The sequence below is a fragment of the Dasypus novemcinctus genome, chromosome 23 (assembly GCF_030445035.2).
Source record: "Dasypus novemcinctus isolate mDasNov1 chromosome 23, mDasNov1.1.hap2, whole genome shotgun sequence".
In the NCBI taxonomy this organism is placed as follows: Eukaryota; Metazoa; Chordata; class Mammalia; order Cingulata; family Dasypodidae; genus Dasypus; species Dasypus novemcinctus.
The window spans coordinates 69,618,353-69,634,633 of NC_080695.1; the positions used below are offsets into that span (position 1 = coordinate 69,618,353).

At 45.4% G+C, this 16,281-nt stretch overlaps 1 pseudogene; it reads left to right on the forward strand.

Annotated features, from left to right (window-relative positions):
* The first annotated feature begins 9,510 nt into the window (after positions 1-9,510).
* On the forward strand, positions 9,511-10,772 carry LOC101446503 (large ribosomal subunit protein uL3 pseudogene; annotated as a pseudogene).
* The last annotated feature ends 5,509 nt before the right edge of the window (positions 10,773-16,281 follow it).

Consider the following 16,281-nt stretch of genomic DNA (forward strand, 5'->3'; position numbering starts at 1 on the left):
TTCACCGCGCAGCTCCACCCGCTGCCCTTGGCCCATGAGCCAGGCCCGCTCGCCGTCCCATGAATTTGTTCCTGTTCATTATAAAGAGACTGTTAACCCAGAATGGAAAATTTCTCAGAACAGCCCGTAACTGAATCTCAGCAATAAAACCAGCTCCACGGTCGTGGCCAAGAGCAGAGCCAGCCGCCGCGTCCGGCCTCGTGGCTTGTGCCCGTGTCCCTCGTGACACTGAAGAGCTGGCCCCACGGTGCACACGTCCCGAACAACGGGGAAGGCCCCAGGCACGCCTCCACGTGACCGCCCCAACTCCCCGCCCCAGCGCGGCTTTTCTAGACGCAAGCGAGAAGCAGCTTATTTAAAAAGGGTTTTGCAGGGTGCGCGCTGGAGAAGTTCGCACGCCTTTCGCCTGAGCCCTAGAGCACGAGCGAGCGCTCATGTTCCTCGTGATGAGCCTGAGGCCCTTAAGATTTAATCAGGGTCACAAACTGTGCTCGCTGGGGCGGGGAGACGACTCCCCAAGTGCTAGAGTGTTTCCAGCGAGGGTGCAATGAAAGGTATTCCCCAAACTCCCCAACTCAGAAACCCCCTGACCACCTCTGTCCCTCCCGGACACAAAGAGCCTTCCCAGCAGCGCCCCTCGCCAGCCGGCTCTCGCCCACCGAAGGTCTGCGCCCGGCCCGCTCACCCGGCCCGCACGGCTGAGGAGGGCTTGCCGTGCAGGTTTTCTACTGGCCCATCTTCTAACTCCTCTTTTCAGCTGTCTGCAATCCTAGTTTCATTTCAGTTATTGTATTTTCGTTCTAGAATTTTAATTTTTAAATGAATTCCAGCTCTCTGTGAAATTCTTCTTTTCCTTATTATGTTAATAACAGTTATTTTGAAATCCATGTCTGACAACTCTGATCTCTTCCTCTCCTGTGGGCCCATCGCTTTTTCACCTTGGTTCTGTTTCTCAGGATGCGTAGTCATTTTTGACTGAATGCCGGATACTGTGAATGAAAAAGCCGCCGAGGGTCTGCAGATGTCTCGCTCCCGAGAAGGTCCCCCTCCACCGATGGGGAGCAGAGAGGCCACCGCAGGCAGCCAGGGGCTCTGCCGCCCCTGTAAAGACCAGTCTCCTATGGCTTTCCAAGGCCCCCAACGAGAGCCTGGTGTATTGGTTGGGGTCGCTCCTCCTCGACAGGTGCCCAGCTCTTTCCTAGCACCATGAAACTGCCCAAAATGCTGCCTTGCTCTTTGGCCACCTTCTGCTTTGACCCTTAGCTTTTTGTCCTGTACAGCTTAATCAGCAGAGAAAACTGGAGCCGAATGTTGGTTTCCTTTCTCTCAGGGATCCCGGCCCCTCAAGTCCTGCTGCTTCAACAACTCCAAACTCCAGTTTTGGTCTCTCAGCCTCACAAGGCGGCCTAACGCTTCTCTGGCTGCTCTGCCTCTTAGCAGCGCCCCCCGCCCGCTGCCCAGCTTCTCAGTCTCCTGCCCAAGCCGCTGCCCAAGGGAAAAGTCCGGTGCGGAGAGCTTGACTCACCTCACTGACCCTCCCCTGGCCTGTAGCTGCCTCGGGGGCTCCCCGGTCCTTCAAGCAGATGCTCTCTGAATTGTTGCCAGCTTCTCTAGTTGTCCTTGGCAGGTTGGTCTGCTACAAGCTCCTCCATCATAGCCAAAGGCAGGATCTGATGGCACTGCCCGGTGGAGTTGGAGAGGAATGGCTCCATAGCCAGCCAAGCTGGCCTGACCGTGGCACCGGCTGTGTGGCCATTTCCTGCCTATAAAACGTCTGCAGGTGTGTGCCAGACAAAGCGAGAAAGCCAGAGGAGCACAGCCGTCCATTCTGCCAGCCAGAGTCAGTCTTCTTGGACGAAGACTTCGGGATCCTCATCTGAACTCTCGTCAGAGCTTATGTCCCCTTCAGCCTTGTCCTAAGAGCAAAGATGGACAATGCCAGTAAACGGCAGCTCCTCAAAGAGAACCCAAGCGTCTGTTCTCAACTCGGGCCGATGACCTTACTCGAGAGAAGGCGCCTTGGGGCTCGATGCCTGCCAGCCGGTGGCTGCTTCGCCCCTGGGGACTCTGCCCTCTTGACCGGATGGGCAGGCCTGGTTTCTGACAAGCACTGCACGTGACACTTGTGCTTCCTGCCAAGACTGGACGTGGGGCTCTCCCAGTGACCCCACAGCTTGTTGCACACTGATGGCTTCGACCACGTGTCCCAAGCAGCCCCTCCCCAGGGCCTCTGCACCGCCCTCCACCTGCGAGCTCTGTCTCCTGATAGTCGCGCAGGTTGCCCCTCTCTTCACTCAGATTTCACCTTTTCATGGCCTCCTAGTTAAAGTATCATGCTCTGTCCCACTACTCTCTATCTCCTCTGTCCTGCTAGCTTTTTCCATACGGCTCGTCACCGTCTAGCACGCGTGTGTTAGGGTCAGTCTCATCTCACTAGATGTGGGCTCCATGAGAGCTGGGGCCCACTGACCGGCACCTAGAACCCTGGCCTGTGCTGAGTATTTGCTGAAGGAATGAACGGTCAGAGAGGAGCCTTCTTGGGCAGAACAACAGCTTCAGATGTTCTCCAGCCTCGTTAGCTGCTCTGCTTGTCCCATTTAGGTGTGAGCAGCTCGCACGAGGAGACCCCAGCTCGGTCCTTGCTGAGGAACGTGAGCCGGCACAGACGTCTCAGCGGGCCTCTTCCTGGCTGAGGGCCGGGCCCGCAGCCTCCGCGCCCCCTCTCCTGGCAGGACCGGGATGTACAGCCAAGATGATAAAGGCACACAAAGCTCTGGGTCGTGGGCTGAGCGGATCAGAGCGGCTCTCAGATAAGGGCCCTTCCAGAAGGCAGAGAACTCGGGACGCCAGGAGAAAGGTCCCGGGAGGAAGTCCGAGAGCTGCTGTACTGTCCCCTCCATGGGGACGCTCTACCCTCTTCTGCTGCCCACACCCCTGCAGGAGCCTCGAGCTGGTCAGAGGCCCTGGGCACCGAGGCCTGCAGGACTGGGCAGCCCGCCGTGAGGCGGCAGCCATGAGGCTGTGACGGCAGACCCTCGGGCCTGAGTCCCCATGGACAGAGTGCTGGCTACTCACTATCCCCTCCCCGTCACCGTGGTCCACTAGACCTCCTCTGTCCACCTCCCGTTCTGACAACGCAGCCCTGGGGGGGGGCAGCCCTGCCCTTGCGCGGGGAGGGGGCTGCGTCCCCGCCCCCACTTGGGGACTCACGTGCTGTAAGGTCCCTGTGACTTGACTCTGTTCTTGTGGGGAGGCGGGGACACGACTGTGGCTGGAGACCCCGTGTGGGGCCCAGCTGTTTGCAAAACCGTTTCACAGAGAAATGCTCGTGGCCGGATGCATCCCCCCAGCACCTCGGCCTTCCTGCCGGAGCCTTGCAGTCCTGCCTTGCTGGCCTGAGTGAGGAAAGCTGGCCGCTCCGGGCCCTGCTCTCAGGCCGGGGTGGGGTGAAAGAGAGGCTGCCCCCTCCGCTCCCTCCCACCAGCCACGTGGGGCCCCCCGAGGGCCTGCCTGTGCCTGGTGCCCTGAATGTGCCCCGAATGTGGCAGGCTCTGTCTGACCTGAGGTGCCGGGTGCTGCCCAGGGGGTGGTCAGAGGCGCGCAGCCTCCCAGACGGGGAGCAGGAGGCGCCCCCAGGAGTCCAGCAGGAACGGCTGCTCCGCGGGCCCCAGCTCTGGGCTCTGGGGACGGCACCACTTCTGAGGGCTGCACCAGGGCCGCCCCGGCTGCGTCCCCGACGCCCGTGCCCACTCCCCTCGTGGGCCTGGCACCAAGGACCTCCTCCTCGGCGCGCAAGTGCCGCTGCCAGGGCAGAAGCGCCCTTCTGCGAGCATGGGGGTGGGAGCAGGGTGGCACTGCCACCCCCAGCCAGCCCTCTGCCCCGCCGAAGCCACGGTGGAGCCGCAAGGTCCACCCCGGGCGGCTGGGGGGTGGGTCCAGCTCGGTGAAGCCAGAGTGGCCAGAGGTGGGTGCCCTTGTCAGGCCCGTTCCCGGTCACATGAAGGAGGCTGCTGGGGTCGGGGAGGGCCGGGTGGAGCTACCGAGGCAGGGCAGGGCTCTGACCCCCACCCCGAGGTCACGGGCTGCTCCTCTTCCCACTCGGAGTCCTCGTCAGTGGACACCAAGACGCTGGTCATCAGAGGCGCCTCAGCCCAGCCGAACTCCAGTGACGCCACCGCACGACGCTGCTGAAACTGGAGCGAGCCGGGGAGGCCGAGGCCCAGGCTGCCGCCGCGTCCTGCCCACGGGCTGCGCCGTCTTGCCTGCTTCCGTTCGCGCTGTGACTGGTGAATTAAAGAAGGAAAAAGGGACTGTTAATAACGTCAGTCAGCTCTGCATGCTGTTTGGTTCACTCGTGTCCATGCACTCCTTCGAGGTAGAGAAACTGCTGGAAAACAGGACAAGCCATAGGAAACAATGCTTTGGCAGGGCAGGGCAGAGGCTGCCGGGACAAGGACTGCAGAGCGAGCCCTGCGACCACACCAGCTTCCAGCTCAGGGGAAGTCTGCAGGTGGCAACGTGGGGGGGGGGACTGAAACAGGTCCCAGCAGTCTCCCCGAGTTGATGAGACAGAGTTCAGGGTTCAGGGAGGCCACGGTGGCTAGAAATGTGGGATAGAACTAGAGAGGAGGGCGAGACCTCCTAAATCACAGGGCATTGGGTAGAATCCCCAGAAGGATGTTGCCCTTAGTAATGGGGCTAAAGCAGGCCTGGACCCAACCTAAGCTTAGAGGCAATCTCTGAAGGATAAAAATGACTCCAAGTAATTTAACCACATGCCAGGCCAAAATCCAGCACTATTTAAAGAATTGCAACAACCAAATGCAGCAACCAACCACATAAACTCACAATGTGGAAAACAGACGTGGCTCAACTGATAGAGTGTCTGTCTACCATACAGGAGGTCCAGGATTAGATACCCAGGGCCTCCTGGCCCATGGGGTGAGCTGGTCCACACACAGTCCTGCCATGCGCAAGGAGTGCCGTGCCATGCAGGAGTGCCCCCCGCAGAAGGAGTGTACCCCACAAGGAGTGTGCTCCCACAAAAAACACAGCCCGCCCAGGAATGGCACTGCACACACGGAGAGCTGACACAGATGATGCAACAAAAAGAGACACAGATTCCTGACAAGAATGTAAGCAGACCCAGAAGAACACATAGTGAATGGACAGAGAGAGAAGACAATGGAGGCGGGGGGGGGGGGCAGGAGGGAGGGAAGGGGAGTAAAATAAATAAAATAAATCTTAGGAAAAAAGAAGGAAAGAAAAAAAACAATGTCCCATATACAATAAAAAAAAAACAAACCAGGAGCGGATGTAGCCTCAACTGATTGAGAACCTGCTTTCCATGTACAAGGTCCCAGGTTTGATCCCTGGTACCTCCAAAAAACAAACGAACGAAAAAACCAGCTCTCATTGGGGGGTGGCTGTAGCTCAATGGTTGTGCACCTGCTTCCCATGTACGAGGTCCTCGGTTCAATCCCTGGTACCACCTTTAAAAAAATCACCAGGTATATCAGTCAGGGTCCAATCAGAAGACAGAAAGCACAAGATACATGAACAAGGAAGATGTAGCATAAATAATTATGAACAATTTGCAGGGAATTAACTAAAAGGGAACAAAAGAGACCCCTAAGAATATGCCGGGGCTGAGGAAGAGTGCCTAAGGAAAGGACTCCCATCTTGTTGGAAAGGCAGGACTGCAGCCCATCAGAGAGTGAGGTTCACTGGGTTGTCCCAGGCCAAGGTGGGTTCTGAGAACTGCCTTCTAGGGGGCTGAAAACATTACCTGGGGAGCTGTATGCATGGAGGGTCAGGAACTTACTGGGAAGCTATCTGGAGGGGGTCATGTGCTGTTGAACTCATGAGAAAACAGCCAGTGGGGGTACTGCTGATTTACAACCCAAAGACACCTGACAGGGAGCCACTGAAACTCTGGGTGGAGCAGGTGGTGAGCTCTCCTTTGTGTCCCACATGCCAGTCCAGTATCAAAGGAAGAAAAATGAGCAAAACACATCAGAACCAAGAAGAGAAGCCCCTTTCTCCTCCAGTATCCCTCCAGTGCCCTCTACTAAGATTAACATTAGGCTAGATGACATGCAATACCAAGAGAAAAATCAGTCTAGAAATGACAGAGATAAAAGAGCCTGCTCAAGGACAGTGTAACAGCTACTGTAATATGCTTCACATATTCAAGAAGGTAGAGGAAAATACAAGTATGAAGAATAGAGAAATAGAATATATAAAAAGACCCAACTGGAACTTCTGGAGATGGTAAGTACAATATTTGAAATGGGAAAAGTAGTCCAGATTGGATAAACATCAGATAGTCACTGAAAAAGATCAGCGAACTTGAAGACATAGTGATAGAAACTATCTTTTAAAAAAAAGACTGAAAAAAAAAAAAAAAGAACAGGATCTCAGTGACCAGTAGTAGCACACCATCAAGCGGTCTAACACACATGTAACTGGAGTCCCAGAAAAAGGGGGGAGAAAAGGGAACATAGAAAATATTTGAGTAATAAAAAACACAATTTCCCAAATATAATGAAAACTATAAATTCACCAACCCAAGAAGTTCAATAAAACCCAAGCAGAAAAAAAAAAACAAAAGAAAACCACACCAAGACACATCATAATCAAAATGCAGAAAACCAATGTCAGAGAGAGAATCTTAAAGCAGCAGAGACCAAAAGGAAGTACTGTGCAGAGATAAAGATAAAAATGACAAGCAACTTCTTTTGGAAGCCAGAGGCAAAGCGGAGACACCTTCTAAAGTAGAGTAACAGAGGATTGTGGGAAGGTGGCAGAGACGCTGTTCAGGAAATAGTCCCTCCACCAAAACAACTGTCTGAATCAACTATTTTGGAATTCTGGATTCTCATGGAACCTGCGGGGTACCCAAGGAAGAGCAAGAGGAAGAGGCTGTGAACTGCAGTAAACACTGGTGAATTTACCCTCTGTGCAGTGGCCCGCATCCACATCCACCAACCGCGTGGCCCAGTGGTGGGGACCACATTCCAGGCTCCTGATGCAGCTTGTCGGTGCCGGGGTGGGCTATAAGGCCCTCCTCTCCGTAATCCAGGGGCGTGTGCTCTAATCACTGATCACTGTCTTTGATCAGCTACTTCAGATTGTTGGGGGACTGGTGCCTAGGGGGGCCATTGTTCTAAACACCCTTCGGGAAAATACGGCAGGTGATTCTTAAAGTGTAAGCACTTAATTTTTTCTTCTTCACATTTTCCATTGCCCGTTTGGGAACAAAACTGATTTGGAAAAGTCACAAATTTATAGCTCCAGCCCTCAACAAAAACTACAACAAAAACCATTGAAATCTCAGAGTGAAAGAGCTAGATTTCCAGAGTTATGACACACAGGCATGCCTCATTTTATTGTGCTTTTGCTTTATTGTGCTTCACAGATGTTGTTGCCATTGTTGCTGTTGTCAAATTGAAGGTTTGTGACAACCTTGAGTTAAGCAAGTCTATTGTTGCCATTTTTTCCAACACCATGTACTCACTTTGTGTCTCTGTATCACTTTTCAATTAAAAAGTTCATTTTTTAGACACAATGCTTTTACACACTTAATAGACTATAGTGTAGTGTAAACATAACTTTTATGTGCACTGGGAAACCAAAAAATTCATGTGATTCACTTTATTCCAATATTTGCTTTATTGCCATAGTCTGGAACTTAGCCTGCACTATCTCTGAGATATGCCTGTACAAATGTCCAGTTCTTAACAAAAAATTATAGAACACACAAAGTAACGGAAAGTATGGTCCATTCACAAGAAAAAAAGAATTTGTCAGAAACCATCCCTAAGGAAGTTCATACATTGAAACACTTAGTTAACAACTTTAAATCAACCATTTAAAATATGTTCAATGAGCTAAATGAATACATACACAAAGAACTAAACGAAATTATGAAAATGTTGTCTGAATAAAATAAAAAAATGGAAATTATAAAAGGAACCAATCAGAAATTTTGGAAATACAAAATACAGTAATTGAAATGAAACACTCATTAGATATATTCAACAGATTTGAACAGGCAGAAGGAAGGATCAGTGAACTGAAGATAAGAATAGAAATTATCCAGTGTGAGAAGCAGAAAAAAAAAAAAAAAAGGAAAAGGAACTGATCTTAGGGGACATATAAGACACCATCAAGCATACTACATACAACTTGGTGAAGTCCCAGACAGACAAGAGAAAAAGAGGCAGAAAAAGTATTTGAAGAAATAGTGGCTAGGACTTTGCAAAATCTGATGAAAGATATGAATATGTACATCCAGGAAACTGAATGACTCCAAGCATGAGAGATCTAAGAGAGCTACACCAAGACATATTATAGTGAAATTGTCAAAATCCAAAGACAAAGAGAGGACTTTGAAAACAGCAAGAGAGATGCAACTGATCACTTATAAGGGATCTCCAATAAAATAAACAGAATATTTCTCATCAGAAACTATGGAGGCCACAAGACAGAGGGACAAAATATCTAAAATCCTTGGAGGAAAAAAAAAAGTTAACCAAGAATTTTATATCCAGAAAAATTATCATTCAAAAACAACAGAAAATGTACCCATAGAGGCTGATTGAATCATTGGAGCAGAGGCAGGCACTTCTCAGATACCACCATCCTTCTCTTCCCCATCCTGAGCCTGCCCCACTGGAACTTGCAACTTTGCTGGCAGAGAACAACTTTACAAATTAGGTAGCAGCCTTCTCTTGGAGTGAATAAATGATTGTAACAGAAGAAAAGAGGGCCCTTTCCATTCTTAAAAAAAATGCCAAGGTCTTGTTCATAACAGTCCAAAGATGGAAACAAAACCCAAATGTCCATCAACAGATGAATGTATAAACAAAATGTGGTATATCCATACAATGGAATATTTATGGTCATTTTACAGCCATAAAACATAATGAAGTTCTGACACATGCTACAACATGGATGAACCTTGGAAACATTATGCTAACTGAAAGAAGTCAGTCACAAAAGATGACGTATTATATGATTCCACTTATATGAAAGTTCAGAATAGGCAAATCTGTATAGAAAAAGTATTTTAGGGGTTGCCTATAACTGGAGGGAAAGGAGGAATGAGGGTGACTGCTTAATGGGTATGAGGTTTGTTTTGGGGATGATAAAAATGTTCTAAATTTGACTGGAGTGATGATTGTACAACTCTGTGAACAAACTAAAAACCATTGAATTGTAAACTTTAAATGGGTGAATTATATGGTATGTGGATTATATCTCAATAAAGCTGTTACCAACACAAAACGAAATAGATATTAAGACATTTACAAATACATAAAAGCTGAAAGAGTTCATTCCCAGAAGACCTGCCCTATAAGATATGCTAAAGAGAGTCCATTGGGCTAAAATTAAAGGACACTAGTCAGTAACTGAAAGCCATGAAAAGAAATAGTATTGGTAAAGATAGCTATATAGGTAAATATAAAATCCTATATTGCTGTACTGGTGGTACTCAGCGGCATCATGTCCCATAGGAAGTTCTCGGCTCCCAGGCATGGGTCCCTGGGCTTCTTGCCTCGGAAGTACAGCAGTTGCCACCATGGGAAAGTGAAGAGCTTCCCCAAGGATGACTCCTCCAAACCTGTCCACCTCACAGCCTTCCTGGGCTACAAGGCTGGCATGACCCACATCGTGCAGGAAGTCGATAAGCCAGGGTCCAAGGTGAACAAGGAGGAAGTGGTAGAGGCAGTGACCATCGTGGAGACGTAGGCGTTGTGGGCTATGTAGAACCCCCTCACGGCCTCCGTACCTTCAAGACTGTCTTTGCCGAGCATACCAGCGATGGGTGCAAATGACGTTTCTACAAGAACTGGCATAAGTCTAAGAAGAAGGCCTTCACCAAGTACTGCAGGAAGTGGCAGGATGATGATGGCAAAAAGCAGCTGGAGAAGGACTTCAGTAGCATGAAGAGGTACTGCCAGGTCATCCGTGTCATTGCACACACCCAGATGCGCCTGCGCCCTCTGCGCCAGAAGAAGGCCCACCTGATGGAGATCCAGGTGAATGGCGGCACAGTGGCTGAGAAACTGGACTGGACCTGGAAGAGGCTGGAGCAGCAGGTCCCTGTGAGCCAAGTGTTTGGGCAAGATGAGATGATGGATGTCACTGGCGTGACCAAGGGCAAGGGCTACAAAGGTGTCACCAGCCACTGGCACACCAAGAAGCTGCCTCGCAAGACCCACCGAGGGCTGTGCAAGGTGGCCTGTATTGGGGCGTGGCATCCTGCCCGTGTGGCCTTCTCTGTGGCTCGGGCTGGACAGAAAGGGTACCACTACCACACTGAGATCAGCAAGATCTACATGATCAGCCAGGGCTACCTTATCAAGGATGGCAAGCTGATCAAGAACAATGCCTCCACGGACTACGATCTGTCAGACAAGAGCATCAACCCCCTGGGTGGTTTTGTCCACTACAGTGAGGTGACCAATGACTTTGTCATGTTGAAAGGCTGTGTGGTGGGGACCAAGAAGCGGGTGCTTACCTTCCGCAAGTCCTTCCTGGTGCAGACCAAACGCCAGGCCCTGGAGAAGATTGATCTCAAGTTTATTGACACCACCTCCAACTTTGGCCATGGCCGCTTCCAGGCCATGGAGGAGAAGAAGGTGTTCATGGGACCACTCAAGAAGGACAGAATTGCAAAGGAAGAAGGAGCTTGATGTCCGGAATGAATTGTGCAGCTGGTGGGATCTCAATAAAAAACGATTTTCCAGTGATAAAAAAAAAAATCCTATATTATTGTACTTTTGGTTTTTAATTGTTTTCTCCCCATATGACTTAACAGGCAGATGTGTAAAATAACCCTATAAATCTATGTTAATTGGCAGGACAGCAGATAATGATGTAATCTGAGACAATAATAATATAACAGGGAAGGAATGTTTAAGATATTTATTGTATTTACAAAGGTAGCCACCAAGAAAATAAAAAAATACAGAGAAAGGGAAAGAACAGAATCAAATGATACAGTACAAGAAAACAACTAAATATTAAAAAATGGTAGTAATAGAGTACTTGAGGATTAAAAACATACAAGACATACAGGAAACACATAGCTAAATGGCATAAGTAAATTTTTCTCAGTTATTACTTTAAATATTAATGGATCAAACTCCCTTACTAAAAGGCAGAGACTGACAGATTGTATGAAAAAGCATGATCTTTTTATATGCTGTCTCTAAGGGATGCCCTTGAGGTACAAAGACCCAAAGAGGTGAAAATTAAAGGGTAGAAAAAGGAATTCTATGCAAACAGTATTCAAAATAGAGCTAGAGTGACAATATTATTGTCAGACTAAATAGACTTTCAGTCTAAAAGGATTACAAGAGACAAAGAAGGCTATTGATAAAAGGTTTAATCTAGCAAGAAGATATTATAATAAAAATACACGTACCTCACAAACAGAGTCCCAAAACATATGAAGCAAAACTTGATAGAATTGAAGGGAGAAAGAGATAGTTCTATATTAATCCTTGGAGACTTCAGTACACCATTTTCAATAACTGATAGAACATTAAAGCAGAAGATCAATAAGGAAATAGAAGACTTGAACAATACTATAAACCAATTACACATAATGAACATATACAAAACACTCCTATAACATTAGAATACACATTCTTCTCAAGGGTACACAATACTTTCCAGGATAAACCAAATATTAGATCACAAATAAAATCTTCATAAATTTAAAAATACTGAAGTCATACAAAGTATTTTCTCAGACCACAATTGAATAAAGCTAGAAATCAATAACAGAATAAAGCTAGAAATCAATAACAGAAAAGGAAAACCTGGGAAAATGTACAAGTAAGTAGAAATTAAATGACATTGTTAAACAACAAATGGGTCAAAGAAGAAGTCACAAGGGAAATTAGGAAATATTTTTAGATGAATGAAAATGAACACACAACATATAAAAACTTATGGGATGCAGTGAGGGTAGTGCTCAAAGGGACATTTATAGCTCTAAATGTCTAAATTTAAAAAATAGAAAAATCATAAATCAATAACCTCACACCTGAAGAAACTAGAACAAGAAGAGCAAACTATGGGAAGCAGATTTGACTCAATGGATAGGGTGTCTGCCTACCATGTGGGAGGTCCAGGGTTCAAACCCAGGGCCTCCTGACCTGTGTGATGAGCTGGCCTACATGCAGTGCTGATGGACGCAAGCAGAGCCGTGCCACACAGGGGTGTCCCCCGCGTAGTGGAGCCCCATGCACAAGGAGTGCACCCCGTAAGGAGAGCCACCCTGCACAAAAAAAGTGCAACCTGCCCAGGAGTGACATCACACACATGGAGAGCTGATGCAGCAAGATGATGCAACAAAAAGAGACACAGATTCCCAGTGTCACTGACAAGAATACGCAGAAGAACTCACAGCGAATGGACACAGAGAACAGACAACTGGGGGGTGGGGAAGGGGAAAGAAATACATTTAAAAAAAGAAATCTTTAAAAAAAATGAAGGGCAAACTAAAAGCAAAGTTAGTAGAAGGAAGGAAATAGTAAAGTTTAGAGCAGAGATAAATGAATTAAAGAACAGGGAAATAAGAGAGAGAACCAACAAAGCAAAAATTGGTGAGTTTTTTTTAAAGGATCAGTAAAATCAACCAACCTTAGTCAGAATGCCAAAGAAAAAGAAAGGACACAAATAACTAAAATAAGGGATGAAAGTGGGGACATTACAATCAACCTTACAGATGTAAAAAGAATGATAAGGCGGCGGACTTGGCCCAGTGGTTAGGGCATCCGTCTACCACATGGGAGGTCCACAGTTCAAACCCTGGGCCTCCTTGACCCGTGTGGAGCTGGACCATGTGCAGTGCTGATGCGCACAAGGAATGCCGTGCCATGCAGGGGTATCTCCTGCATAGGGGTGTCCCCCGCATAGGGGAGCCCCACACACAAGGTGTGCACCCCATAAGGAGAGCTGCCCAGCACGAAAGAAAGTGCAGCCTGCCCAGGAATGGTGCCGTACACACGGAGAGCTGACAGAACAAGATGACGCAACAAAACGAAACACAGATTCCCGTGCCGCTGACAACAACAGAAGTGGACAAAGAAGACGCAGCAAATAGACACAGAGAACAGACAACCGGGGGGGGGGGGGAGAGAAATAAATAAATAAATAAATAAATACATAAATAAATACATAAATCTTTTTAAAAAAAAGAATTATAAGAGGATACTATGAACAATTATATTCCAACAATTAGAAAACCTAGATGAAATGGACAAATTCTTGGAAGCATATAAATTACCTAATCTGACATAAGAAATAGAAAATCTCCACAGACCTATTGATCTGTAATCAGTACAGATTGAATCAGTAATAAAAAATCTCCCAACAAAGAAATATCTAGGACCAGACAGTTTCACTTCTGAAATCCACCAAATATTTAAAGAAAAAAAATTTTCTAGGAGGTATGGGGGATTGAACCCCAGACCTTGTATGTGGAAGGCAGATGCTCAACCACTGAGCTACATCTACTCCCCTAAAGAAAACTTAAGACCAATCTTTCTCAAACTCTTCCAAAAAATAGAAAAAGGATTACTTGCTACCTCATTCTTTGAGGATATTATTACTCTAACAAAACCAGATAAGGAGAGCACAAGAAAAGAAAATTACAGACCAATATCCCTATTGAATATAGATGCAAAAATCCTCAACAAAATACTGGCAAAATGAATCCAACAGTACATTAAAAGGAATTATACACCATGACCAATGGGATTTATTCCAGGAATGCGAAGATGGTTTAGCATAAGAAAATCAATCAGTGTAATACCTCACATTAATAGAAGAAAGGGTGAAAAAAAACCCATATAATCATCTCAATTGATGCAGAAAAGGTACATGGCAAAAACTCAACATTCTGTCATGATAAAAATGCTCAGAAAACTAGGAAGAGAAGGGAACTTTCTCAACATGATAAAGGGAATCTATGAAAAACCCTCACCAAATATCATACTCAAGGGTGAAAGACTGAATGCTATCCCCTAAGATCAGGAACAAAGGATGTTACTCAACATTATACTAGAAGTTCTACCTAGAGCAATCAAGCAAGAGAAAGAAATAAAATGCCTCCAAATTAGAAAGGAAGAAGTTAAATGATTCCTATTTTTTTTTATTTTTTTTATTTTTTTTTCATTTTTTAAAAAAATACTACATTCAAAAAATATGAAGTCCCATTCAACCCCACCGCCCCCACCCCCCACAGCAACACTCTCTCCCATCATCATGACACATCCATTGCACCTGGTAAGTAAAATGATTCCTATTTTCAGATGACTTGTTCCTATATAAACTTCCAAAGAATATACAACAAAGATACTAGAACTAATAAACAAATTCAGTAAAGTTGAAGGATACAAGATAAACATGCAGAAGTCTTGGCTTTCTATCACCAGTGATGAACAATCTGAAAAGGAAATCAAGAACACAACTCTATTTACAATAGCACCTAACAGAATAAAGTACCTAGGCATAAACTTAAACAAGGTGGGGAAAAACTTTAACCCTGAAAACTAGAAAACATTGCTGAAAGAAATGAAAGAAATAGAAAGACATCCTGTTTTCATGGACTGAAAGACTAAGATAGTTAAATCTCAATTCTGACTAAAGTAATCTACAAATTCAATGCAATCTCTATCAAAATTCCAGCCTTTTTCACAGAAATGGAAAAGCTCATCCTCAAATTCACAGGTGATTGCAAGGGGCCCCAAATAGCCAAAACAACCTTGAAAAAGAGGAACAAAGTTGAAGGACTTACACTTCTTGATGTCAAAATTTAGTACAAAGCTACAGTAATTAAAACACTGTGGTACTGACATAAGGATAGACAGATAGACCAGTGGAGTGGAAATGAGAGTCCAGAGATAAATCTGCACATGTACAGTCAATTGATTTTCTACAGGAGTGCCATGTCCATTCAATGAGGAAAATATAGTCTCTTTAGCAAATGGTGCTTGGACAATTAGAAATCCACATGAAAAGCATGAATGTGGGCCCATACCTCTCACTGGATACAAAAATTAATTTAAAAAGGATCAAAGACCTAAATATAAATTAATACTATAAATTCTTACAAGAAAACATAGGGAAATAGCTTCATCTTCAGAGCTTTGTAGTAGGCAATGGATTTTTAGATTTTACTCCAAAAGCATAAGCAACAAAAAAACAAATAGATAAAAATGACTTCATCAAAATTAAAAATACATAAAGAACTCTTACAACTCAACAACAAAAAGACCAACAGCCTAATTTTAAAAATGGGCAAGGACATGGATGCCATTTCTCCAAAGGAAAATCAACCAATGGTCAATAAGTACATGAAAAAAAGCTCAACGTCATTAGTCTTTGGTAGAAATTAAAATCAAAACCACATGCACTGGGATGGCTATTATTTTTTTAAAGGAGAAAAATGAAAAAAAAAATCACATTTGTTAGGGAGGATGTAGAAAAATAAGAACCCTTGTGCATTGCTGGTAGGAATGTAAAATAGCACAGTCATTGTGGAAAATAGTTTGGGTTCCTCAACAAGTTAAGCAAAGAATTACCAAATGACCCAGCAATGCCACTCTTAGGTATGTACCCCAAAGAATTGAAAGCAGGGACTCAAATAGATACTTGCACACCAATGTTGATAGTTGATGTTGAATATTATTCATAATATCCAAGGGGTAGAAACAACCTAAGTGTCCACCAACAATGAATAAACAAAATGTGGCCTATCCATATAATAGAATATTATTCAGCCATAAAAAGGAAGTTCTAATACATGCTACAAAATGGAGTAACGTTGAAAAATTTATGCAAATGAAATAATCCAGACAAAAAGGGACAAATACCACTTACATGAAGTATCTAGAATAAGAAAAATTAATAGAGACGAAAAGTAGATTAGGAGTTACCAGGGCCTGGGGGGAGGGGGAATGGGGAGTTATTAGTAATTGGTACAAAATTTCCGTTCTGGGTGATGAAAAAGTTTTGATAATGGAATGAAGTGATGGTGGCACAACACTGTAAATATAATTAATGCCACTGAATTGTCCACTTAAAAATTAAAAATTGTTGAAATGGCAAATTTTATGTGATTTATAAATCATACATGTATATCACAAAAAAGTAAAATGATGAAAAAATATACACCATATAAACACTAATCAATATAAAGTCAGAATGTCTATATTAATATTAGACAAAATAGATTTTAAAACAATTCATACTCAC